Raw genomic sequence first — 26,826 nt, 5'->3', positions numbered from 1 at the left:
TCTGCTGAGATGGTATTTGCTAGCTGAGGAAGCCGGGGCCCAAAGAATTGAGTTTGGAAAGTCCTTTTAATTGTTCTCATCGGTCTCCTCTCCTGCCCCTTTCAGCTCCTGGTGGCATTTACATGACCACCTAACTTACTCTTGTCTCCCTCTCTGTAAATTCATCTTTGTGAGTGTTATAACACTCACACAAATATAAAATTTGTTTCGTATGAGCTCCTCCACCCTTTCCACACATAGCTCTGCACTTGCCTGAGCATTTGGAAGTCCTCCCTTTCCTTTGGGGACACCTTCACTTGTTCTTCCAGGCCTTGCCTGACAGACGCTCTGGTCAGGTGAAGAGGTTCCCATTCTTGCTCTTTGCTTCTATCGCCTCTGTTGTCCTGCTGCTGTCCCCACCTGCATCTGAGCCTGTAGCAGTTGCCGTGTTTTGCTGATAGGGTGCAGCTGTGCCCCGTGAGTGGACCCAGTCCTCTTTTCCTCTTTGCTGGTGTTCGTTCTGCACAGTTTCTCTCCCTTTTTTGCCTGGTTAACTGCTGTTTCCCGCTTGGAAGAAGGACAGGGGCTGTCCCTGTGGGAAGTGTGCCTGCATCATCCTAGGCAAGGCTGTTGCTGGGTTCTTTCTTCTGGGTTCCTTTGGTGTCTCTCCTTAGCTGGGCCATGGCACTTAGAGTGGGTTGTGATCCCTAGTTGATTGGGACATTGTCTTCTAAACTGGTCTGTGGCTTACTCAGCACATAGGACTTGCTCAGAATGTTTCTCTGGGATCCAGTCTAGTTGATGTGAGCCCCTGCAGTTCCTCCATCTTTCCCTTTTTTTCTGAAATCTATTGTCTTCTTTGTCTTCTAATTTGGAAGAAAGTATCATCCTTTTTTCCAAAGTTAATCTTCTATTCCTGGGATTCTTTTTTTTTTTTTTTTTAAGATTTATTTATTTATTCACAATAGAGAGAGAGAGAGAGAGAGGTGGAGACACAGGCAGAGGGAGAAGCAGGCTCTATGCCTGGAGCCCGACGCGGGCCTTGATCCCGGGACTCCAGGATCGCGCCCTGGGCCAAAGGTAGGCGCCAAACCGCTGAGCCACCCAGGGATCCTCTCTTCCTGGGATTCTTAATTGGTAGATTTTAGAGAGTCTGTTAACCCATGGAAACTTACTGCAAAATTTATGTAAGTACATTATCTTGAGATCTCTTCAGAAGCTCTGTTATTTCCCTCCTGGATCTGGAATCTTTTATCCTTTATTGGATTATTTTCCTTAGCATCCACATTTTGAATTTCTCGTCTTCCCTTCCCCGAGTCCTTCTCTTGACCTTGCTTAACTTAACCACTTTAGGTACCTTTCTGTCTGACCTTGTTCTACCTTTTGCTACTAAATAACTTGAAATATTGGTTAATAATACTGGTTGCTTCTACTTTCTTCATCTCCAATTCCTGTTTTACTCCCTTATCCATCTACCACTTTAATCACCTTTTCCAGAGGCCAGTAAGTGATCGTATCATTACCAAATTCTGTAGTTGTTCAATCCTGATGTCCTTTGAGCTTGTTGCATTTGATCTTGCTTATATATACCTTTCTGGAACTCTCTTTGCCTTCTTTTTATTTTATTTTTAGAGAGAGTGAGCATGCAAGAGTGACAGCTGGTCTGGAAGGGAGAGGTGAGGGCAGAGGGAGAGAGAGTATCTTTTTTTTTTAATTTTTTTATTTATTTATGATAGTCACACAGAGAGAGAGAGAGAGAGAGAGGCAGAGACACAGGCAGAGGAAGAAGCAGGCTCCATGCACCGGGAGCCTGACGTGGGATTCGATCCCGGGTCTCCAGGATCGTGCCCTGGGCCAAAGGCAGGCGCCAAACCGCTGCGCCACCCAGGGATCCCGAGAGAGAGTATCTTAAGCAGGCTCCACACCCAGTGCAGAGCCCTATACAGGGCTCGATCTCACAACTCTGAGATCAAGGTTGGATGCTTAAGTGACTGAGTCACCCAGGCACCCGCTTTTGCCTTCTTTAAATGGCAGTGTCCTGGTTCTCCTTACTCTGGCTTTGGTTGTACTTACTTATTCCTATATTTATAGTACTCACCTTGATGCAGGTGAGTCTACATCCAGTTCTTTCTTATACTTGATAATTTTAGCGTATATTGGTAGAAATTTCTGATAATAGTTAGCAACTTGTATGTTGATCAATCCATCTCTAACATTGTGGTTGTACTTGGTTACTAGAGTGGTGGCTGAGGCCTTTCTTGTCTCATCTCTGGCAAGTGAACTCAGCCTATACACGTTTAGACTAAAGTCTTCTTTACAAAATAGCATGGTGATTTCTTTGCTAGCTGATTTATCAGAGTAAGTTTTTTTTTTTTTTAAGATTTATTTTTAAGTAATCTCTGTATACAGTATGGGGTTTGAATTCACAACCCCAAGATCAAGAGTTACATGCTCCACCGACTGAGCCAGCCAGGTGCCCCTCAAAATAAGTTTTTGTCTAAAGATCTCAGGCTAGCTCTGTGTGGTGTTGTGCATCAGATAGTTTCTTTATCTGTCAGGTAGGACTATACTGAGTAATCTTGAAGATCCATCTTTATGCCTCTATGATTGTCAGTCCTTTGGTCACATACTTTCAGAGACCACACATTGGCTGCTGCAGAAGTCTCTGCTGTGAAGTGTGAAAGAGGCAAACTAAGGATGGTGGTTTTGTGGGAAGTGTGTGTTAGTCCTTATATCTTCTGGCAGACATTATGCTTTACAAACATTTGTTACGTGGATTGAGGTTGGCACCCTCACTTGCACTGTATTTCAGAGCCATGAGTCTTGCATGAATGCTGATGTATCCTGAGTCAAGAGAGGAAGCCTGTTCATTTCCAGTGAGTTGAAGCCAGTTAGTGAGAACTCGTTAAGTATGTTCATGAATTCTGCTAATTTTAATTAAGCTGAGCCTCACAAACTATGTAGTCTTCAAAGAAACTCTGGATTGACGACAATGCCAATGATGAAAGCATATGGACCAATCAGGAAATTGATGGCAGAAACACCACTACTGCTTCCTGCATAGGCTCTTTATTAGCTGTGAAATAAAGTAGGAAAATGATCTAAGCAGAGCTGAGAACCAACTCTCAAAGATTATAAGAAATGTGAAGTTATATGCAATGTTACTAATGACGAGCCACGATGTCCAAAGTGGTTATCTTGCCTTGAGACGTTAGGGAAGGAAAGTAGTGAGCCTTTATAGTCAGCGAAACATTTATAAACCAAGTGAGAAACAGCTGTAAATTTTGTAGCAGTGTTTAAAGTTATGGTTACTCAATCTACCACTTTATAAAATTTCATAAAGCTTAAGGATGAGCTCCTCCTGAAGTTTTACATTTCTAAAAGGTTCAGTTGCATAAGCAACTCTAGCTAATTTGCATAAACATTTTTAATACTGAGAATCAGGAGCATACAACATAACGAGAAGTTCAGGGGAACAGGTCTCTGAGATGGGCTTCCAAGAATGACTTCCAGAACAAAAGTACAGTGCTCACCTGGGGTTGATCAAACTAGTCTGCAGCATCTGCCATACTTACTAACACCCAGAGACAGAAGAGCCACATACCAGTGGGAGAAGCTCCTCTTCCAGCAAGGGAGGAAGCGGTAGGCAAAAAGGCTGAAATAATTCATAGGAAACAAGGTGGTACCAAAACAAATAACTTGGTCAGCAAATACTTTTGGGAGTATTCGTAGAAATGATTGCGGAAGATTTGAAAAATTACTAGAATAAATTATGATAAACATTACATAGAAGGGTTTGTTCTGGGATAATGGAAACATTATGGAAATAGGCTTCTAAACAGGTTTCAGGTTACACTTTTTATAGATTCAGATTGAGTACTTTTGTGTGTGTGTGTGAGACACACACACACACTGAATATCCTGGAGCATATATATTCTGAAATGTTTTCCTTAATTAACAGGGATTTGTGGGGGGATCCCTGGGTGGCGCAGCGGTTTGGCGCCTGCCTTTGGCCCGGGGCGCGATCCTGGAGACCCGGGATCGAATCCCACGTCGGGCTCCTGGTGCATGGAGCCTGCTTCTTCCTCTGCCTGTGTCTCTGCCTCTCTCTCTCTCTGTGTGACTATCATAAATAAATAAAAATTTAAAAAAAAGAATTAAAAAAAAAACCAGGGATTTGTGGAAAAAATAGATATAACTAGTGATGAAGCAGCTACTGTAATTTATTTAAACAAAAAAAAAGATGCTTGAATAGACTAGGATGGCAGAAAGAACAATATGTGAAATTTATTCACCACATGATGCATAAATAAGTTCTTATAGCAACAAATTGAAACTGGAATCATATATGGGATCAGCCTGAGCCCTTTACAAAAGTAGTAAATCTTTACATTGTTTTGTAATGAGATGGGGAATAACTATGAAAGTACTCATTGGCAAGATGCAGAGCTTTGCTGGTTATCTTGTGGCAAAATTAAAAGCAGTGCCTATTCTGAGGGTGAATTGAGTGTTTTTCTTTTACACAAGGCAGGTAGTCTAAATTTGCTGATCTTTTCTGTAATAAGTGGCTTTCAGTAGAAAGCTACCTAGCAAATTCAGTATTTTTAAGAAAATAAACACTTAATCTGCCCCCTCAAGGTAAAGGTGACAGTTTAACAATGAGTAGAAAATTGCTTTTTGAAAGAAGCTCTTGCTATAGAGAGCATCTTGAAAATGGATGTTTAGAGTTGTTGCCACAATGTTTTGTTTTGTTTTGTTGCGAAGAGTAATATAAATAGTCCTCTTACTGCACATTTAAACTGGGAAATGAAATTTTTATACTATTAGCTTTTTGTAAAGTTTCTTTTTGAACTTATTAAAAATATAAAATGATACTTTCTGATCTGTTGTGTAAAAGAACTTATTAAAAATATAAAATGTACTTTCTGATCTGTTTGTGTAAAAACAACTCTGAGGAAGATAAAAATTGACTGAATTTCAGTAAAAATCTTTGTATAATTGATTGATGGGATGAAAATAGATTAGCATGATTTGGTAAGTGCAAATGATATATTTCTTCCATTTAGATCTGTGTGTATTGAAAGGAGAGGGACCTTTTTCAGTGAACACTGCCAGTAAAACCAGCTTTCTGAAGTAATTGAATTTACAGTGTTCCAAAGACCTGGTTTTAACAAAGAATTATACCAAGACTTTGAAAAATAATAAAGTACATTCAATCACACTGGCCTCCTTAAATTTTTTTCTTGTGATTCTTTGTTGTAAGAAGTTTTTCTGAGGTGCCTATGTGTCTTCAGTCAGTTAAGCGTACGACTCTTGATTTCATTTTGGCTCATGTCATGATATCAAGGTTGTAAAATCAAGCCCTGTGTTGGGCTCCATGCTGGGCATGGAGCCTGCTTAAGATTCTTTTCCTCCCTCTCTCCCTGCCTACGCTTCTCTCTCTCTTAAAAAAAAAAAAAAAAAAAAAAGCTTTTCAGTATTGTTAATAAAAAAAAAGTATGCAGAAGTATGATTTCATTTTTATCTTACTGTATATTATTTTATTTATTTTTAAGATTTTAAAATTTATTCACTTTAGAGACAGATGGAGAGAGAGAGTGTAGGAGCAGGGGGAGAAGCAGAGGGAGAGGGACAAGCTGACTGCGCTGAGTACAGAGCCTCACTTGGGGCTCCATCCTAGGACCTTGAGATCACGACCCCAGCTCACACCAAGAGTGGCTGCTTAGGCCACTTAGGTGCCTTTGGATATTTTTTATTGTATGTAAATCACGTTCATCAACTTTATCTGAATACCATCTACTTTACTGGTAAGAGATGTAAGATGACCTCAGAGCCATGTTGTTGTGCCATGCCTAGATGTTCAGTCTGTTATGTGGGTGGGGGTGGTGTGCACTCAGATCTTCCTGACCCGGAGTTGCAGAGAAGTCCACCTGCTGGTGCAAGCAGGACCTCTGTCCAGCTGGGACCTCTCCTCCTTTCTCCCATTACCTTGTCCTTTCTTACACATCACATCTGGACCTTGGCTCCCTACCTTTCTTCTCTCCAGGAAGGCTTTTTCTCTCACATCCTCTTTTCTTTTCCCATTCTTTGTCTCTTCCTTCCCCTCTGCCTCCTGAAAACCCTCCTGTTCTTTGTTATTCTTTGTTATTTGAGGCTTGGCTTGTTGCTTGTTATTCTTTGTTATTTGAGGCTTGGCTTGTTGCTGCCTTCTCAGTTCAGCTCTATGATAGGAGTTACCTCTCAGGACACTGAACACATTTGTATTTACCTATGTATTCATTATCTTTACTAGATTGGTAGTTTACTGAATGCAGAAAGATTTTAAGGCAAAATACCTTGTTCATTCATTCATTTGAATGAATCAAATGAGATGTAGAATTAGGAATTTTTAAAAGTCTAAAAATTTCGCTATTGCATTTGAAGTGTAGACATTTTCTACCATTTGGACAGTCTGGCTAATTTAGTCCAGATGTTCAAACATACTAAGTTAAAAAGCTTAGTGAAACATACTAGGCCGTGTTTCTCACAGAGAAGTGTGAATGTTATTACCAGGTATAGCTACCACAGTGTAAGGTAAAAGCAAGAGGGGCATTACTGTGACAAAGTGCAGGGGTGGTTATTTGGAGAATTGGGACTTAAGTCTTAGGAGGTAACAGGTTAGATATGTTTCTTGTGTACAAAGTCACTTATAGATTTCGTTGATTCTGCAGTATGGAACATCATTGTCCTCCCTTTGGTGGCATGGAAACTCCTGATGGGGTAGGGTTAAGTCTTTAGGTCACTATGGGAGTTAGTTTCTTTTTTTTTCTTTTTTAAATAAATTTATTTTTTATTGGTATTCAATTTGTCAACATACAGAAAACACCCAGTACTCATCCCGTCAAGTGCCCACCTCAGTGCCCGCCACCCAGTCACCCCACCCCCTGCCCATCTCCCCTTCCACCACCCCTAGTTTGTTTCCCAGAGTTAGGAGTCTTTCATGTTCTGTCTCACTTTCTGATATTTCCCACTTATTTTTTCTCCTTTCCCAAACAGTTTCAATATTGTCCTAGTTATTCATTGAAACACTCAGCCTTAGTCATCCAGACTCTTGTGAAGAGCCAACTGATCAGAAGTTCAACTGTGGGGCTGAGAAATTGTAATAGAAACTTTGTTGCTAACAGTGGGTGGATTATAACTTAATAAAAACTAAATTTTATTTAGCAGTAATACAAATGCAGTCCAAAGTTGGTTTATTCAGTCTTATTTAAACAAAATGTGCAGATACGAGCTGAGTGCTATTTGTCAGTTTTAATCGTGAGAGCGCTGGTGTCTACCATCGTGAAACACTCTTGAGAGCTGTGTGTATTGGAGGAGGAGATTCAGTCAAAGGTACACCTGAGGTACCTGTATTTAGAGCACCTAGGATGTGTCAGGAGCTGTTCTTGGCACTGAGGATACGTCAGCAAACAGAGCACATGAAGGTCCTCCTTCCCCTTTCTTTTTTCTTTTTTAAATATTTATTTATTTATTTATTTATTTATTTATTTATTTATTTATTTACTCATGAGAGACACACAGAGAGAGAGGCAGAGACACAGGCAGAGGGAGAAGCAGGCTCCATGCAGGGAGCCCGACGTGGGACTCGATCCCAGGTCTCCAGGATCACGCCCTGGGCTGAAGGCAGCACTAAACCGCTGAGCCACCGGGCTGCCCTTTTTCTCTTTTTTAATTGAAATTTGATTTGCCAACATATAGTATAACACACAGTGCTCATCCCATCAAGTGCCCCCTGCCCCCTTTCATGGGAAGAGGTAGTAAATGAGATGAAGTGGTGGGATGGTGAGCAATGAAGTAGGGTGTGTGAACATGATGCCTCCAGAGTTAAATGAAGGGAGGTCAGGGAAGGCCTTCCTGGGAAGGTAGCACTGAGCAGAGACCCAAAGGCAGAGAGCAAAGCTATGTAGACATCCAGATAAAAGTGTTATAGACAGAGGGAATAAGCAGGTGCCAAGGCCCTGTGACTCTCATAATTTTAGCTAATAATGCCACTGTAAGAAAAGATGCTTTCCTAATCAATTAGACTGGAATTTTATCTAGAATCTGGTCACAAAGTCACAAATTTCTGAATGGTTTTATTCATACATTCTTCCTCAGAATTTTAGGACTGGCATATTGTCATGGTGAACATAATTTGAGTTCATTTCATTCAGATGCTTTTGCAAGTCGAGCCATATTCTTAGGGTCAGTTGCTGCATAATTCACATACATCTGGAGGTTTTCACACCTAATATTAGATACAGGCACTTAAAGCATGACTCCCAATCTTCATTTTTGAATATCTGAAATTGTGACTACTAAATAGCCCAGCACTTCTTCAGAATTTGTGCTTCTGGGTTGTTCAGCAGTAGTGAGTGGAGTCTCCAGTTGCCATCTGCTCATTCCAGGGACCAATTTGAATCTGTGCTTCTTGGACAAATCATTTTCCTTTGGTTTCTCCCTGCAGGGTTGAATTTAGTGTGTTCACATCTTCCATTTCTAAGAAAGTAATACATTCTGTGAGCCATTGAGGACTTGGTCATTTGGGTTTCTTACAGCATTGTAGGTTCAGAGAGTCATTCTGAGCTGAAGAAGCAGCTCTAAGTTTCTTTTCTTTTTCTTTTTTTTTTTTTTAAGATTTTATTTATTCATAAGAGACACACACACACAAAGAGGCAGAGACACAGGCAGAGGGAGAAGCAGGCTCCATGCAGGGAACCCGACATGGGACTTGATCCCGGGTCTCCAGGATCACGCCCTGGGCCAAAGGCAGGAACTAAACTGTCGAGCCACCCAGGGATCCCCAGTTTTAAGTTTATTAAAAGAGTTTCGATCACATGTTCTAAACCAGACCTCCATGTTTTTACTCCATATATTTTAAGTCCATATATTTTAAACTTTTCCTAAGTATTCCATGAACCGGGTAAGACTATTAAGACTTTCAGTCACAATAAAAAAAAAAAGAAAGAAAAGAAAAGAAAAAAGACTCTCGGTCACTTGATCTGTTCTTCTTCCTTGTAGGGGTCACAGCACAGTCTTCAGTGTAGGACACAGCAGTAAAGCCCTCTCTCTTGACTAGAATAATTAAAAATCTTTCACCCCTTCATTATTGAAATCCCATGGTGATACAGGAGATGAACCTTTCCATGTCTGGATACCTTGGAAAAAGTTATGCAAAATACCCCATGGGTACAGGACTCGGAGAGCTCCTTCCCAGAGCAATGTTTGGCTAGAGCCACCACTCCTTTTCAGTCCTTATTCCTTGGGCTGGGAGCTTTTGTGCTAGCCCAGTCTCACACTCAGATGGGCTGCATTTGGTCTGGTTTCCTAGATGGAAATGGAACACCAAGAGAGCTGACCACACCAGTGCCTCTTAATCTCCCTCCTACCCCATCCATCCCCTTCCTGCTCTCTGGTGTATTCAGGGTTGTTGAGATTTCAAGAAACAGAAGGCCAACCTGCCTATACCATTGCTCGTTCTTGATGTGGGGCGGCTTTGCCGAGCTTCTCTTCTGGCTGGCCCATCTTACCCATGGGTTCTGTTCTTTGGTGATTCTGCTTGCATGGCTCAAGCCTTTCCTTTTGTCAGCCTCTAGTGATTACTGACTGGTTTCACTTTGTATTTTGATTCACATTTCTCAGAAGTGGACCAGACCATGTTTTTATGCTAGGCTTCATCTTGGGTCCCTGGGTATACTGTGATGGGCTGCCTGTCTTCCTCAACCCTCACCCCTCTATAGGCATGAAGGAAGGGGCAGGGCCTGGGTTACTAAGCAGGGGGACTGTGAGGGCACTTTCCCTATGAGAGTCATCTTTCAGACAAGCTTAGAAACGCACACCTGTTAGAACAGTGAACTTCTGTTTGGTTATGTGTAAAAAATATTGTATGTGTAGTATGAGTTTGGAAGGAAGTGGCTTCAGAGGTAGAACAGTTCATTTTATTTAAAGGTGTCTTGGTGGAGCGCCTGGGTGGCTCGGTTGGTTGAGCGTCTGACTCGTAGTTTTGGGTCAGGTCATGATCTCAGGATTGGTCCTGGGATTGGGCCCCACATTGGGCTCTCCGCTCAGTGTGGATGTGGAGTCTGCTTGTCTCTCTCTTTCTGTTCCTCCCCATGTGTATGCACTTGTGTGCACTTTCTCTCTTTCTATCTCAAACAAATAAATAAAATCTTAAAAAAATCTTAAAAAAATATAAAGGTGTCTTTGGTGAAGGAGAATTTTGAGTGATATGTATAGAGTAAAATCCTAGACCAAGACTTTCTATTTATCACTTTCTAAATCTTGCTCAGGAAATCAAAACAGATTATAAAGACTGAATTTCAACTAAAAGTTAAAGCCAAAGTAATATTTCAAGCTTTCTTTTTAATCCCCTTTCTCCCAGAATGAAGTCCTGCACGGTACCTAATGGAAACCAGATTGCCCAAGGATGTGACCTCACAGCAAGGGCTGGACTGGGGACCTGAGCATTTTACTATCCTTGCCAGGAAGTCACTGTGTGACCCAGAGAGAGTTGCAGTCCACAAACTGTGGAAAGAGCCCAGATGTCCATTGACAGATGAATGGATAAAGATGATGTGGTATATGTAGACAGTGGAATACTATTCAGCCATCAGAAAGGATGAAATCTTAATATTGCAGTGACATGGATGGAATAGAGGATGTTATGCTAAGTGAAATAAATCAGTCAGTGAAAGAGAACTATAGTATGATCTTCCTCATATGGAATTTAAGAAACAAAGCAGGATCATGAGGGAAAAGAGGGAAAAATAAAACAAGATGAAATCAGGGAGGGAGACAACCCGTAAGAGACTCTTGACCATAGGAAACAGAGAGTTGCTGGAGGGGAGTTAGGTGAGGAGACAGGGTAACTGGGTGTTGGGCATTGAGGAGGGCACGTGATGTCATGAGCAGTGGATGTTAATGAAATTGATGAATCACTGACTTCTACCTTTGAAACCAGTAATACATTATATGTTAATTGAATTTAAATAAAATTTAACAAGAAAATAAAGTGGGACCTTACAAGTAAAAAGAAATTTTTTTTTGTTACATGAATTTGTTGTAAAAGGGTCCAACTCGTATCCCTGATGTTCCAGAGCACATAGGTAGCTAGTGATACATTCTCTCAGATTTTTTGACAATACTAATGTTTTGACAAATACTTCTGAAAAGGCTACCGGCTGGGCCTGGCTGCTGCTTGTGGGTGGGAGCTGTCAGTGAACCAGGTAGGAGGAAAGCCATGTGCTGCACCCAACCCCCCCCCCCCCCCCCCCCCCAGGGAACTGGAGCAAGGGGCCTGTGGGTGGGAAGTGCCCATGGTGCGACCTTGAGGGCTTGGGCCAGAGTTTGGGTCTTTTGATTAAGAGCAGTTGGAGACAGTTGAGGGCTTTGAAAAGTGGAGTAGACATCCCTGACTGCAGTGAGGGCTAGGGTTTGCAGGATAGCAGTGGGTACAGGGGGACAGGTGGGAGTCTCCGCTGTCATCAGATGAGAGGCCAGGTGGCAGTAAAGATTGGCAGAAGGGCACAGCTCTGAGACTCATAGGAGAGTGAGGTGGGTTGCATGTGGGAGGGGCAAAGTAAAGTTTTAGGAGTCTGACTTCAGAAATGATTTCCCCTGAAATTGGAAATACCACCAGAGGGCTGGACCTGAGGGGGAGGTGTGATGATGTGTTAGCTGCATTGATTTAGGACCTCATGTTCCTTGCTTCACAGTGTGTGCTTAGCATCTGATAAATATCATTCTCCTTTTTCCTGCTTTCCTATCCCCCCCCACTTCATTTTATGCTCATTCCTCCTCTGATTGGTTTCTGTATTTGGATAGATATGAATCTCTGTAAAAAATCCTTTGTATGTATTTGTTTATTACCAAATGGTGTGAGGCATTGCTCTCATTGTTTATTACCAAATGGTGTGAGGTCTTGCTCTCACTTCTCAGCTCCATGTCAGAGATCATTTGTCACCGTGTGTATGTCACATTTGTCCATCCATCCCATGAGTGTCTTCTCAGTGCTGGATTGTCAGGCTCTTTGGACAGGTGTGGAGGGCCTTGGCTGACACTCTAACAACACTAGTTTTAATCATGTTGAGATAGGAACATGGGAGAATCTTGAATTGAAGAGTGATATGCCATGACTCAGGTTCTACAAGAATTACTGCTGATGCTTTGTGGATGTAAGGGGCAAAGACTGAAGCAGAAAGGCCCATCAGAGGCCTGGTATCAGGCATAGAGTGAGCATTTGCCAAGGGAATGTGGTACATACCCCTGATTTCTGCTTATGGGATGGGGAGGGTGCGCAGGCATCTTCTCTAGAGCACAAGTGTGCTTCACAGGGGGCGAGCTGTCACACACACTGAGCTGGCTTTGCCTGCCCACCTTTCATTTTCTTTGCATTGATGACTCCCAGGTTCTCTGGTTCACTGCTGCCATAGTATAGATTTGGTTTCAGATGTGTTGAACTCTAAGAGCTTGGAGGAGACATCCAAGGGTTGATGTGGATTAGGCACCTGTTTCATAGACAACTGATATTTGTCCTTCTCTGTGCCACTGGCTCCCTTTGCACTGTAGATGACAGTCTGTTTTGCTCCCACACTGTGTCTTTGCCCTTCCAACCTTCAATGTGAAGTTTGTTCTGCCAGTCTTTGGGTCGTTTTCTGGGTTATTTACACTGATCTGAGTGTTAACTAGTTGTATCTGTAGAACAAGGTGAGCTTAGGGTCCTCCTCCACTGTAAACATCTGAGCCCCAAACCAACTTCTTGGAGTTGAGCATCTCTTGATGGTGTGGTTGTGGCTGGTGGGGAGAAAGCATTGGTGAGGAGAGGCCGAGAACGGGCCCTTGGGGTTCTGTAACACTAGGAAGCTGGGACCCCTCTTACATTATTATTATTTTTTTTTAAGATTTTATTTATTTATTCACACACACACACACACACACACAGAGGCGGAGACACAGGCAGAGGGAGAAGCAGGCTCCACACAGGGAGCCTGATGTGGTACTCTATCCCGGGTCCCCAGGATCACATCCCGGGCTACAGGTGGCACCAAACCGCTGTGCCACCTGGGCTGCCCTATTTTTTAATTTTTTTAACTAATCTCTAAGCCTGACCAGTGGCTCAGACTCATGACCCTGCAAACAAGAGTCCAGTGCTCCACTGACTTAGCAGACAGGTACCCCACCTCTCTTACATTATTAATGCTTACATCTATTCATCTATTGCCTTAAACAGATTTGGAACAGAGGAGTTTTCTTTTTCTTTTTTTTTTTTTTTGAGGAGTTTTCAATAAATATCACATGCATAGTTTTTTTATTACATGAATTAATCATTTGGCATTAATTAAAAAATGAACATTAAAATCAGAAGTGACATGAATTTATCAATTAATTCTGTTTAACAAAGAGTTATTTGGGGGGATCCCTGGGTGGCGCAGCGGTTTGGCGCCTGCCTTTGGCCCGGGGCGCGATCCTGGAGACCCAGGATCGAATCCCACGTCGGGCTCCCGGTGCATGGAGCCTGCTTCTCCCTCTGCCTGTGTCTCTGCCTCTCTCTCTATCTCTCTGTGACTATCATAAATAAATAAAAAAATTAAAAAAAAAAACTTCTCTCTAAAAAAAACAAAACAAAACAAAAAAAAAAAAACACAAAGAGTTATTTGGGTACAGGTAGTAGCCCTCTGTCCTCTTAGAAGTATTGAAAAGCTGAATGAAATAAAGAAAAATTTACTGAGAATAAAAGTTTCCTTCCCCCTCTGAGAGTCCACACTTCTCTAACTGCCTCCCTCCCAAATACTTGAGATGCTCCTGGCCCAGGCCCTGGGCTAGAGAGCATGTTGACTTGTCCATGCAGGGAAGAGGGAGGGCTGAAGGACAGCGCATTGTCCGTGCAGACCGAGAACCACAGCAAGACCTCAGAGTGTTTGCTCAAGTGAAAGAAGTCATGGTTGATGCCCAATGGCTGAGTAGAATCTGGTCATTGACAGTTCGTGCTAAGGTATGGTTACTAGGGCCAGACTCACCAAGCGGTGTCAGGGCCTTGGACTTCAAGTTGAAATAGTTGAAATAATTCAAATTTATTCCTGAGCAAGCACTTATTGACATTTTTTGATATGTTGGGTACATGCTAGATCCTGGGATTGTAACATTGGAAGAACATCCCTAAACCTTGTTGTATATTTCTTGGCGTGATCAGGTTGCAAGGAAGTGTCTGCTGGAGTGGTTTCTGCTCCCAGGAGGTTTATGTTTTTAGGTGAGTTGGACAGCAATGAGATATAAATAGCAGCAGTCTGGAACTATAATAGAAATCAGAAATTAGTTTATATAGTTCTTTTGGCATTAATTTACAGTGTAAGCAGTAATTGCTGAGTAGTTCTCCCACAAACCTGATAGTAATGTGTTAACATTACCTGGCGTTTATACTGCACTTCTCATGTCACACAGTATGATGTCATCCACATGTGTGTCTCCCTTCTGTTCTCACGGTGTCCTGAAGTGGAGGTGCTTTTTCCCCAGTTTATGTTGAGGAAACAGGAAGAGAACGGCTAAGGAAGTGTCCAGGGCCAACTGCATAGCTAGGAGCAAGGGGTCAGGGCCAGCAGCACCTGCTCTTTTGGTTATAAGGGGCTGGGGAGGTACCCTAAGGTGTAGGGCAACCTAAGATGGTGATATGCTGATTTTCTTTTTTTTTTTTTTTTTGATATGCTGATTTTCAGACTAGTCCGTGTTTGAGACCATAATTTCCATACAGCATTTTTGAGGATTTAGTGTGTTCACTTGAGTTTTATTGGACTTTGTACAGGTATTGAACTCAAAGTTATATTACCTCAGGTTTTTAGTTGACATGAGAGAACTAAAATACCTCAATTTTTGAGAATATTGTGGAGTCCATGTAATAATTATTCCAGATAGTCATTATTTTTTTAAGGATTTTATTTATTTGAGAGAGAGAGAGCATAAGCAGGGGGAGAGGGAGAAGCAGACTCCTAGCTGAGCAAGGAGCCAGATGATGATGATGATGATGATGATGATGACGACGATGATGATGATGGGCTTGATCCCCTGCCCCTGGACTGATCATGACCTGAGCTGAAGGCAGAGGCTTCCCCGACTCAGCCACCCAGGCACCCCAGTGGTTACCATTCTAGTGTCAATTTTGTGAAGGCATGAATTTGAAAAGGGGAAATCTTGAAGCTCCTAGTGTTGTCTGGAAGTCACAGCTGCTGGCTGGCTACCCATATCCCACCAATCCTTTCACTTAAGCTTTGTTGTGGTTTTCCTGCCCTGTGAACAGTGGTCATCTCCTGAGAATAATACAAGAATGTCTAGAGATGGTGATGGTAATGATGATGACGATGCGGGGCTTGATCCCCTGCCCCTGGACTGATCATGTCCTGAGCCGAAGGCAGACGCTCAATCACTGAGTCACCCAGGTGGCCCAAACTCATTTTAATCTTACATGTTTCCTAAAGGTCTGATGATGTCATTTGAATGTTTTAGTGATTTGTTATAGCAGATATTCTTGAAGGTCCTTGTGTGTCCTTGAGAACACCAGGAGTCTGTTATAGAAGATAAACGGACTTGACAACATCCATATGTAGTGGAACAGTGGTAGGAATTCATTTAAAACCATGGCTTTGGGGCAGCCCAGGTGGCTCAGCGGGTTAGCACCGCTCCAGCCCAGGGCGTGATCCTGGAGACCCGGGATCAAGTCCTGTGTCGGGCTCCCTACATGGAGCCTGCTTCTCCCTCTGCCTCTCTGTCTCTGTCTCTCTCTCTCATGAATAAATAAATTAAAAATCTTAAAAAAACAACAACAACAACAAAGAAAACCCCATGGCTTTGGGGAATGTATGGGTAATTGGAGGTAGATGAGAGAGTGAGAATCTTAGTAGGACTCCATGAATGCTAATTGTTACCATGTGCTTTCATGATTCTAAGACATTCTAGTGTTAGAGCATTTACTCTTTAACTCATGAAGTATGTTCATTATTAATGCTCAGGAATATTCTATTTCTAAAACGATGATCATCTGTTAAACTTTCTAGGACAGTTCTTTTTTAATCTATTGGGCTTTTTTCTTTTAATTTTCAGTATCCACCCCCCCTTAAATTTGCCCTTCTAAAAAAACCCCAATTAAAAAAATTGTGATAAAAATATATATCATAAAATATGCCATTTTAACCATTTTTAAAGTATACAGTTTAGAGAGATTTGCCATGTTTTAACTAGTTTTTATTTAACAAGTCTCTTTACTGAGTCATTAGCTTTTCATATTTAATAATTTGTTCCTGTTTTGAAGAGGGCAGCTTTCTGAATTGATTTCTGATCTTGAGCTGAATATTTTTCTTTCCCTTGAAAATACTACTAGTCGTTAAAAAAAACAAAACAAAAAACTTGTAGTCGTTAAAGCTGTGAACTTAAGTACAACTTTGGCCAGACACCTACCGTTTTTGATACAAAGGGCTGGCAGTTCTGTTGTTTTTCTGAATCTGTTTATTCAGCACACATTCACTTAGTCCATATTATGTGCTAGTTACTAAGGTAAGTTCTGGGACTTTAGAGATTTATTTTAGAGAAATGGGAGAGAGCACACAAGTAGGAAGAGGGAGACGGAGAATCTCAAGCTGACTTGGTGCCAATTTGTGTGGATCCCAATGCAGGTCTCGATCCCATGACCTGAGCTGAAACCAAGAGTCAGACTCTAACCAACTGAGCCACCCAGGCACTCTTGTTTTTTGTTTTTATAAATTAAAAAAAAAATTTTTTTTTAAGATTTTATTTATTTATTCATAGAGACACAGCTTGAGAGAGAGGCAGAGACACAGGCAGAGGGAGAAGCAGGCACCATGCAGGGAGCCTGATGTGGGACTCGATCCCGGGTCTCCAGAATCACGCCCTGGGCTGCAGGCGGCGCCAAACCGCTGCGCCACTGGGGCTGCCCTTGTTTTTTGTTTTTAAGTGAATATTGCCTGTATACAACTCGTCTTTTGTAGTGTAAGTTTTTGTTTGTTTTTTGGTAGCCTGTTTGATCGGTTTTCCAAGTGTTTCATGGCGCTTAACCCTAGAAGTATTCAGTGGAGTTTTAAATCTTGACATAAATCCAACAATTAAGCCTTATTTAAATTTGCCATCAATGTTTTTCTTGACTTGGTTTGTTACAGGTTGATAGGTGCCCTATTTCACCGTTGGTAACATCTGTTAATTTTTACCTTATTTACTGGGTTTTTCGTTACATATTCAACATGGTTTTTTGTTTTGTTTTGTTTTTTAATTTGTTCATGAGAGACAGAGAGAGAGGCAGAGACATGCAGAGGGAGAAGCAGGCTCCCTCTGGGGAGTCTGGTGTGGGATTCGATCCTAGGATCCTGGAATCCTGACCTGAGCCAAAGGCAGACGCTCAACTGCCTAGCCACACAAGCACCCTCAACATGTTTGTTTATTTGTTTTAAAAGAATTTATTTATTTGTTTATTTATGAATGAGCGATAGAGAGAGGCAGAGACATAGGCAGAGGGAGAAGCAGGCTTCTGGCAAGGAGAGCCTGATGTGGGACTTGATCCCGGATTCCAGGATTACACCCTGAGCCGAAGGTAGACGCTCAACCGCTGAGCCACTCAGGCATCCCTCAACGTGTTTATTTTTTTTTATTGAGTTATCATTTTCATGTCTTTATTAAAAGTATACCTTCTATTAACAGAGGAACTTTGTTACTTACAGTATTTTTCTTTTTAAAATTTTATTTTTAAGTAATCTATATATTCAGTGAGAATTGAACTCACAACCCCAAGATCAAGAGTTGTGTGTTCCACTGACTACACTAGCCAGGCACTCCACTTAAATTTTTCTGATTTTAAATTGCTACCTGTGCATTTTATTTTATTTGCATTTGCCTGCTTTATTTTGCCCATTTAAAAAATTCTGTCATTTTAATGATAATAAACAGCTGCCATTTTGACTTAATGATTACTATGTCCTATACTCTATTAAGCAATTTACTTGTCCTATCTTATTTGATTCTGTGGCAACCTTCTAAGTGGTTTTTTTTTTTTTTTTTAATTTTTATTTATGATAGTCACACACACACAGAGAGAGAGAGAGAGGCAGAGGGAGAAGCGGGCTCCATGCACCCGGAGCCCGACGTGGGATTCGATCCCAGGTCTCCAGGATTGCGCCCTGGGCCAAAGGCAGGCGTTAAACCGCTGCGCCACCCAGGGATCCCCTAAGTGGTTTTTTTAACCCTTCATTTACAAATAAGGAGACTGAGGCTTGCAGGGTTAAGGATTTGCTTAAGGGTGAATAGTGAGTAGTTTTCAACCATAGTTGTACAGTATTTTAAGTATGTATTTTCTAAGCAGCCATAGGGTGCAGTGTTGCTTTAAAAAATAAACAAATATGGAGTGCCTGGATGGCTCAGTCAGTTGGGTATCCAACTCTTGGTTTCAGCTCAAGTCATGATCTTGTAGGTAATGAGATTGAGCCCCACATCTAATTTCATGCTTGGTGGGGCATCTGCTTGAGAGATTCTCTGTCTCCCTTCTTCCCCAACTCACTCTCACTGTTTCTCTCTAATAAATTAATAAATCTTTGAAAAAAATTTAAAAGTGAAAAAAATTGGGGATCCCTGGGTAGCTCAGCAGTTTAGCACCTGCCTTCAGCCCAGGGCATGATCCTGGAGTCCCAAGATTGAGTCCTGCAACGGGCTCCCCGCATAGGGCCTTCTTCTCCCTCTGCCTGTGTCTCTGCCTGTCTCTCTGTGTGTCTCTCATGAATAAATTAATAAAATCTTTAAAAAAAAAAAAAGTGAAAAAACTTAGGAGACCTGGGTGGCCATTGGTTAAATATCTGATTCTTGATCTTAGCTCAGGTCTTGATCTCAGGATTATGAGTTCAAGCCCCATGCTGGGCTCCACGCTGGGTATGGACTTCTAAGAAATAATCTTAATATTTTTTAATACCTTACAAGGTATTTCTTTTTCTCAGAAGAAGAGAAATGAATTCTGGGGCATTTAACAGGCTCAATTGGTGGGGCATGTGACTCTTCATCTTGGGGTTGTGAGTTCAGGCCCCACGTTGGGAATATGGATTACTTAAGTAAAATCTTAAAAAAAAGGGGGGGGATGAAAAATGAGTTCTACAAAGATGACTTCTCCAAGTTACGTAGCTTATTAGGGGGTTGAATTGGCATTTGAACCCAGGCTCCTGACTACAGTCTCTCTATACCAAACATTGCTGCCTTTCTGCAGTTTCTCTTTTTAACCACTGCTAGTGTTCTATTTGTCTTAACCTGCCCTTGATCGTAAATGGTGCTGAGAGGTGAAGATATTCCAATATATTCTTATTTGTGTTTACTTAAAAATATTTAAAAAAATAATCTCTATGTCAAGTTGGGGCTCCAGCTCACAACCCTGAGATTAAGAGTCACATGCTCCACTGACTAAGACAGCCAGGCACTATTTATATCAAGCATATTTTATTTAGAAGCGTGTGTATGCATGAAAACCAAGTCATAGCTAACTAAATTTTGTTGGAGTGGGACATGTAGTTTGGACGTAATGTTTTATGAATTTTTCTTTATTCTGTTTTGTGACATACTCAGCTGAAAAATATAGGCATTGATGTTGCTATTTTTGGAATATATATCAGCATTTCAGAGGGAAATTTAATTTAGAAATACATATATATATTTTTTAAAGACATACTTTTGGGATTCCACCACTTGTCTCATGTTCTCTTTACCTTTGACCATCACAATATCTAGTCAATGTTTGCTGTGTTTTTTGTTGAACATGTTGATTCAGAGATACCAGGAGTCCAGATGGCCAGGGTAGCTTCTGGTATGCTGAAACTATTATCACCTGATACAAGTATTCAACTCTTGGGTACTAAGGCTTCAAACTTGTCAGAACCCAGGATGCCTGGGTGGCTCAGCGGTTGAGCATCTGCCTTCGGCTCAGGACATGATCCCAGTCCAGGGATTGAGTCTCGCATCAGGCTCCTTGCAAGGAACCTGCTTCTCCCTCTGTCTGTGTCTCTGATGAATAAATAAATATAAATACAATCTTTAAAAACAAAACAAAACTTGTCAGACCCCAAAATAGTGAAGTTGGAAGGAAAAGGTTTCTGGATTGGTCCAGAAGGTATAAATCAGATGCTACTTGCTTTTGGACCCTTCTTTCCTTTTTTTTTTTTTTTTCCGTAAAGATTTTATTTGTTTATTCGTGATAGACATAGAGAGAGAGAGAGGCAGAGACACAGGCAGAGGGAGAAGAAGGCTCCATGCTGGGAGCCCGACGCGTGGGACTCAATCCCGGGACTCCAGGATCACGCCTTAGGCCAAAGGCAGGCGCTAAACTGCTGAGCTACCCAGGGATCCCCTGGACCCTTCTTTCCTGAAGAAGCAATACCAACTGTTGGGCATCTGGGCAGAATATATACAACTACATCTTGTGGGACAGCTTTCTAACCCCAGAGGTCTCCTGTTTGAAGTGGTGAGTCCCCATTGGGCCATTTCACCATTCTCTGCAGCCAGCTTTTTTGGATGATGGAGTATGTGACAAGATGAGTAAATCTCATGACCATGGGTCATCACCTCACTGTTATCATAAAACAAACTCCTTGGTCAGTGTAGTGTCATACACAGTGAAAAGTTATACAGCAAGTCCATAGATGGTAACGGAAAACAGGGTATATCAGTCTGGGACCAATCAGGAGACAAAACCATATAGTAATTTAAACAAGGGAAATTTAGTATATCAAGAAATTAGTGAGGTTCAACAGGGTAGCTATAAATTGGAAAGAGAAATCTATATAAAGTATATTCCAGGGCTGAGGGATAGTACCCCCAAGGAAGGATACATTTGGAAGGGGACCACACCCTAAGACTGGGATTCATATTTTGTTGGAACACATATGGTTGTAGCTAGGTTGCCTGGGCCAGGGCTAGTCCATAATCACTAGACAAGCTGAGGCAAGTGGGTGGTCATGCAGAGGCAGTCAGGCCCTCCTTTCGGCATGCTGCCTGGGGTGTGTTGTGTCTGTGTTGGGAGGGCCATGGGAAGCATACCTCTAGGGTTCAGGTGAGCCAGCGTTAATGGGCTAGTGTGCAGGAGTCTGGGAAGTACTGTCAGAACTGTTTGCTAGAGCAGTAGCCCCCTTAACCAGCTACTCACACACTTCTGAAGGTTACTTGAGCCCGGGTGGCCCCAGGCCACTGTGTGGGACAAGGTTGGGTAATAATAGGCTCACCGGACAGCCAGCCCTGCAGGACCTCTTCCATGTGCTGAGACAGGGAGCTGAGGAGAGGGTACAGGAAGCAGTGACTAAGGCTGGGGCCCAGTTCAGATTCTCTGGGGCTCCCAGCTATGCTGTTGCTTCCTGAGTGAGTCCAGTGCTGGGGAAAGCACAGAATGACAAACACCAGAGAAGCTGCCCTGCAGATGCCTAGCATTGGAGAATTCAGATCATCCTTGGTGGAGGTTCATGTCACTGAGCAAATGCATCACTTCTATCCTTGCTGTTATGTCTCTTCGTTCATGAGCATATTTGAATAAGTGTTGGGGAAAGAAGCTCAGAGACATACATATTCAGGGAAGCTCATCTCATCTTGCTGAGTTTTGAGAGCTGCTTTTGCAGTGCTGTCATTGTTCAGCATTCACAGAGGACACAATATCCTTGCACTCCATGCCATCCTCAGACACCACCTCTAGAGCCCTTTGCCATTAGTTATCCCTTCTTGTTCTTTTTAGGTTTCTGGCCAGACACCAGCTTGTGTTCGTACATTGGCATAGATCTCCATCTCTGACCATCTCTTCCTCCTGGCAAAGCATACAGGCAAGCACACTTCTCAGACTTCTGCTCACTGGTTGTATCTTCCCTCCAGGAAGGGGCCTTCAGGATCATGTTTGAGGACGGTGGCAGCTCCAGCCATCCGCTGCTGGCCGGTGCCAACCTATCATTTAGAGCTGTCTATAAATAGACTCTAAATTTTCTTCCTTTGTTCGTCATAGGTGTAGTTTTTGAAGTGGCAGCGCAGGAACTTGATTATGCAGTATGTGTGTGATTTCAGGGTCTCCTTGCACAAGTTTTTCTAGTGGGCGGCTCAGGTAGCTCCCATGTCAGGCAGTCAGCCTCTCTCATCTCTCACCATCACTTTGGAAACCACTGGAGAGTCTTCTCCTTGTTCATTACATGGACACTGCCTGCCTAGGAGTGACATTATGGAAGGTGTTAGTAGAAGGAATGTGCTTGGGACAAAGTCTGTGGTCTCAAAGAATTTGTGGTCAGTTTCCTGGGAGAGAAAGAGGAGCTCACGTGGTTGACAAGTGCTGTTTGAACAGGAGGAGGACAGTACTAACTATTGAGATTGGGAGAGAGTGAAAGTGGGGTGAGTCAGCTTTTAAAGAGAAGAAGCGTGAGCTACATTTGAATGATGAGAGGATGGGACACCTGGGTGGCTCAGCAGTTGAGCGTCTGCCTTTGGCCCAGGGTGTGATCCTGGAGTCCTGGGACCGAGTCCCACATCAGGCTTCCTGCATGGAGCCTGCTTCTCCCTCTGCCTATGCCTCTGCCTCTCTGTCTCTGTGTCTTTCATAAATAAATAAATAAAATCTTTAAAAAAAAAAAAAAAAAGATGAGAGGCACTTTCCAGGTGGCTAACGGGAGGAGGTGTACTGGCAGAGAGGCAGTCTGTTGTGGTGGTGTGAGTACAGCTGTGGGATTCATACTGCCTGGATTTGAAGCCTCGCTCTGTGATGTCAGATGAGGTTCCCTGATTCGTTTCTTAGATGTCACAGCTTTAAAATGAGACCGTAGTGCCTGTCTTTGGGGTCATCCTAAGAGTTATCAGAGAAAATACAGGTATGGCATTTATCATAATGCCTGCTGGCACTTGGTTCTTAGCTTTGTATCCTGATGTGAGTCATTTCCTGTCCTGGGGCTTCTGTTTTAACATGCACATCTTTTTATATTAGTACTTTTTCTTTCATTATGTTGGAACACCCACTCCCCTGCCATTTTCTCAAGCACCAGAACATGTATGTGGTCTTTGGAACCATCTCCAGCGCCTTGTAGGTCTTCCATAAACCCTGACTGAACTGTACAGAGGAAGTAGGAATGTAGGAGAAATGGAATATTTTCTAATCACAAGTTGTGTTTCTGTCAGTTTTTCTTTTTTTTTTTTTTAAGATTTTTATTTATTTATTCATGAGAGACACACACAGAGAGAGAGAGAGAGAGAGAGGCAGAGGCACAGAGCAGAGAGAGCAGCAGGCTCCATGCAGGGTGCCCGATGTGGTACTCGATCCTGGGACTCCAAGATCACACCCTGGGCCGAAGGCAGGCGCTAAACCGCTGAGCCACCCAGGGATCCCCTCTGTCAGTTTATTTCTGATAATATGTATTATTTGTACTTAATTTTTTTTGTACTCACCATAGACCATCAGGTGAGAACAGACACCTTTAACGGGATGATTATTTGGCAGCTTTTTTTTTTTTAAAAGATTTTATTTATTTATTCATATGAGAGAGAGAGAGAGGCAGAGACACAGGCAGAGGGAGAAGCAGGCTCCACGCAGGGAGCCTGACGCGGAACTCGATCCTGGGACTCCAGGATCATGCCCTGGGCTGAAGGTAGGCGATTTGGCAGCTTCTTTTGCACCACTGCCATTGACCTTCAGTGGATCTGGTAAAGGGTTTCCAAGCATGGATCTGAGTAGGTACTGCTCTGTCCTGAGAACCCTGCAGCCCCTTTACTAGAAGCATCTAGAAAAGCCAGCTTCTCTGAGAGAAGGCTTCCAGGGTTTTCAGCTTATGATCACCTAGTCTCTTCTCACTTAATTTAACAACTTTTAAGAACATAGAGCAGTTATCTTAAAAAATAAAATGTATTGGGACGCCTGGGTGGCTCAGTGGTTGAGCATCTGCCTTTGGCTTGGCGTGATCCCCGGATCCAGGATCGAGTCCCACATCAGGCTCCCTGCATAGAGCCTGCTTCTACCTCTGCCTGTGTCTCTGCTTCTCTTTCTCTGTGTCTCTCATGAATAAATAAATAAAATATTTTTTTAAAAATGTATCTTAACCTGAAAAAGAGTAATTTAAAAAAATATATCTTGAGATAATAAGAGTATAGTGCATGGGTAGAATGTTTTTTTGAACTATCTGGTCCACAGTGATTTTTAAAAATTCAGTCTTTTGAGTCTTTAGTCAGAAGACATTCATTTGCTTAGAGCAGAGCCAGTGACCTCTCCCTCAAGGAACCACCATATGTGATCAAAGTGTAAACACAGGTCATTCTTTATGAATCATAGTGCGAACCAGCACTGGATGGCCACTAACTGTGCCTCCTCAGGGCAGGCCAATGAAGCAGATGTTCTAGGATGAGGGAGCTGAGGCAAGGGGAGAATGAGTAACGCCCATGTTAACATGCTGGTGAGGCTGGGCTGTCTGGCCTGGAGTGGGCATTCTTAATTATTTCAGTAGTTTGTTTTTTCTTTAAGTTTTCATTCTTTACTTGGAAGAACAAACATTATCGAAGTATATTTCACACACAGTAAGATGCATCCATTTTAAACATCAGTTTTGGGATCCCTGGGTGGCACAGCGGTTTGGCGCCTGCCTTTGGCCCAGGGCGCGATCCTGGAGACCTGGGATCAAATCCCACGTCGGGCTCCTGGTGCATGGAGCCTGCTTCTCCCTCTGCCTGTGTCTCTGCCTCTCTCTCTATCTCTCTGTGACTATCATAAATAAATAAAAATTTTAAAAAAATTAAAAAAAAAACTTAAAAAAAAATAAACATCAGTTTTAGGAGGATTGACACATGTCTGCCACCCCAGTGAAGACCTAGGAGATGCCCATCACCCACACAGTTCCTGCATGCTCCTTTGCCAGTCTGTCCTCTCCTCTGCCCCAGGCAGCCACTGATGATTATTGATAGGGTTTCATTAAAATCTGCCATCTCACTAGCTGTTATCTCTTCATCAATTATTTTTTGGTTTCCCTCTTTTCCTTCCTCTTCTGGGTTTAATTGAGCATGTATTATGATTCTGTTTTATCTCTTTTATTGACTTATTATTCATACCTCTTAAAATATTTGTATACTTGTTGCCTTTGAGTTTATAGTGTATGTTTTTAAATTTTCTATTTATTTATTTTGAGAGAGAGAACATGAACTTTCATTTCCTGAGCACCATGCTTCCTCCTGGCACTAGCCTCCCCACCACAGTGTCACAGAAGACAGAGCAGATTGGAAACTCATGCTGGGTTACAGATCACAGTGACTTCCAAGGGGTCTTCATAGTTAAGATGGCCTACATTTCAGAAGGCAACCTCTAGGCTCCCCTCTCTCTTTCACACACACATACACTCACACAGACTCTCACACAGTGGAAACGTTGTTCAGCTGGTGGGCTCTGCAGCTCACATCAAGTACTGCACCACGAGAAACAGGATCACACAGATGAGCAGCATCCCACCAATCATAAAGTACTTGTTCTGGAAAGCCCACTTCTCACTTCATGCTGTGACAAGCTTAGCCTGTTGGCTGTGGCAGGTATCTTCTTCTGAGACCCCTTCAGAAGTTCAGAATACTGCACCCAACTCCAGTGAGGTCATCTATGTGTGGTGAACTTTCTGGAGGGAAGAGTTGAATTGCAGCGAGTCATCCCATTAGGATGGTGGTGTCTGAGTTGTTAGTGGTGGAAGTGTGTTATAGAAGCTCTTCTTGCCATCTGTCCTGCTGCTCCCTTGTGTATCCTTGATGTGGGAAGTTTCTGAAAGCAGTCTACACCTGCTGGACATGATACTTTAAGTGGTCAACATGAAGTTTGGCATTTTGTCTTCTGTTAGAGAGCTCCTTGCTCTCCAGACATCATCTCCAGACGTTCTGGATGGCTGAATACCTGGTCTTTGTTTGCTTGGATTTTGTTTTCTACTAAGTGTAGAAGATATTTGCCATCTCAGGTTGTCCCTTCTGACACTAGGTCTTATGGACCTGCTTGTGCCTTGCCTGGTGCAATGGCTCCATGTCACCAGCCCTGATGGGTCCAGCCCTGGTTTTACAGTTGTATTTTGTTTGTTGTTAAAAGTCTGCTTTATTTTTTCTGTTGAGTCAAGTATTAGCCCCTAGCATACAGGTTGATTTTTTTTTTTAAATGCCTTCTAAACAGCACGGTTAATACCACCATGTCAATAGTGAAATAGTAAGTTACTCCCAGTGGTTATGTCCATATCTAGACTGTTCGAGTGGTCAGGAATTCCTATTTGTTTGCTTTAGCTTTTAGTTCTTGGTTATATCTCCAAATATAAAAGAGCTGAAAGGCTTCTGCTGCCCCCACAAAGAAATTAACAGCAGACAGACTCCAGCTTTTTGGAACAATGACAAGTGAGTATCCTGACCATGTAACCCTGTAGCCATCGACACAGCAGAATGAACTGTGCTGAGTTTCTCTGCAGGTCTGGCCATGTCAGCCAATCCAGCACACACCAACCCCCCATTCATAATTGGAGCCCAGAAAAAACTGTTTTGGGACCTGCTGAGTGGTTGTATAGTAGGTTCAGTTTCTCTACCAGCAAGAGCTCCACTTTATCGAGGATCCGGTGGTAGGTGGCCTAAAGGCCCCAGATGCCAGTGACTGATTGGTCATGGGTGGCTGAGTGGGATAGTGGCATGACAGCCAGGGGCACTCCTCACTTTCTCCTGCCACAGTCTCTCACATCCTCTTCTTCCCTTAGTGTGTACATTTTAAATTCATCCAAAGTGTACTTTCAAATGATACTATACCACTTTACAGTGTAGCACAGGCATACTTTGTTTTATTGTGCTTCATAGATACTGTGTTT

The 26,826-nt window shown here is 42.5% G+C and overlaps 1 protein-coding gene and 2 pseudogenes across 4 annotated transcripts in view; 1 reads left to right on the top strand and 2 right to left on the bottom strand.

The window, feature by feature from the left end:
• FAM193A (family with sequence similarity 193 member A) overlaps window positions 1-26,826 on the top strand; it is a 166,187-nt gene that overhangs the window by 13,990 nt on the left and 125,371 nt on the right. The gene's annotated exons all lie outside the window — the stretch shown is intronic.
• Window positions 25,405-26,011, bottom strand: LOC112922641 (Golgi SNAP receptor complex member 2 pseudogene; annotated as a pseudogene).
• On the bottom strand, window positions 26,244-26,655 carry LOC112922651 (mitochondrial pyruvate carrier 2 pseudogene; annotated as a pseudogene).

The sequence above is a fragment of the Vulpes vulpes genome, chromosome 14 (genome assembly GCF_048418805.1).
Source record: "Vulpes vulpes isolate BD-2025 chromosome 14, VulVul3, whole genome shotgun sequence".
In the NCBI taxonomy this organism is placed as follows: Eukaryota; Metazoa; Chordata; class Mammalia; order Carnivora; family Canidae; genus Vulpes; species Vulpes vulpes.
This window is presented reverse-complemented; position numbering and strand designations above follow the sequence as displayed.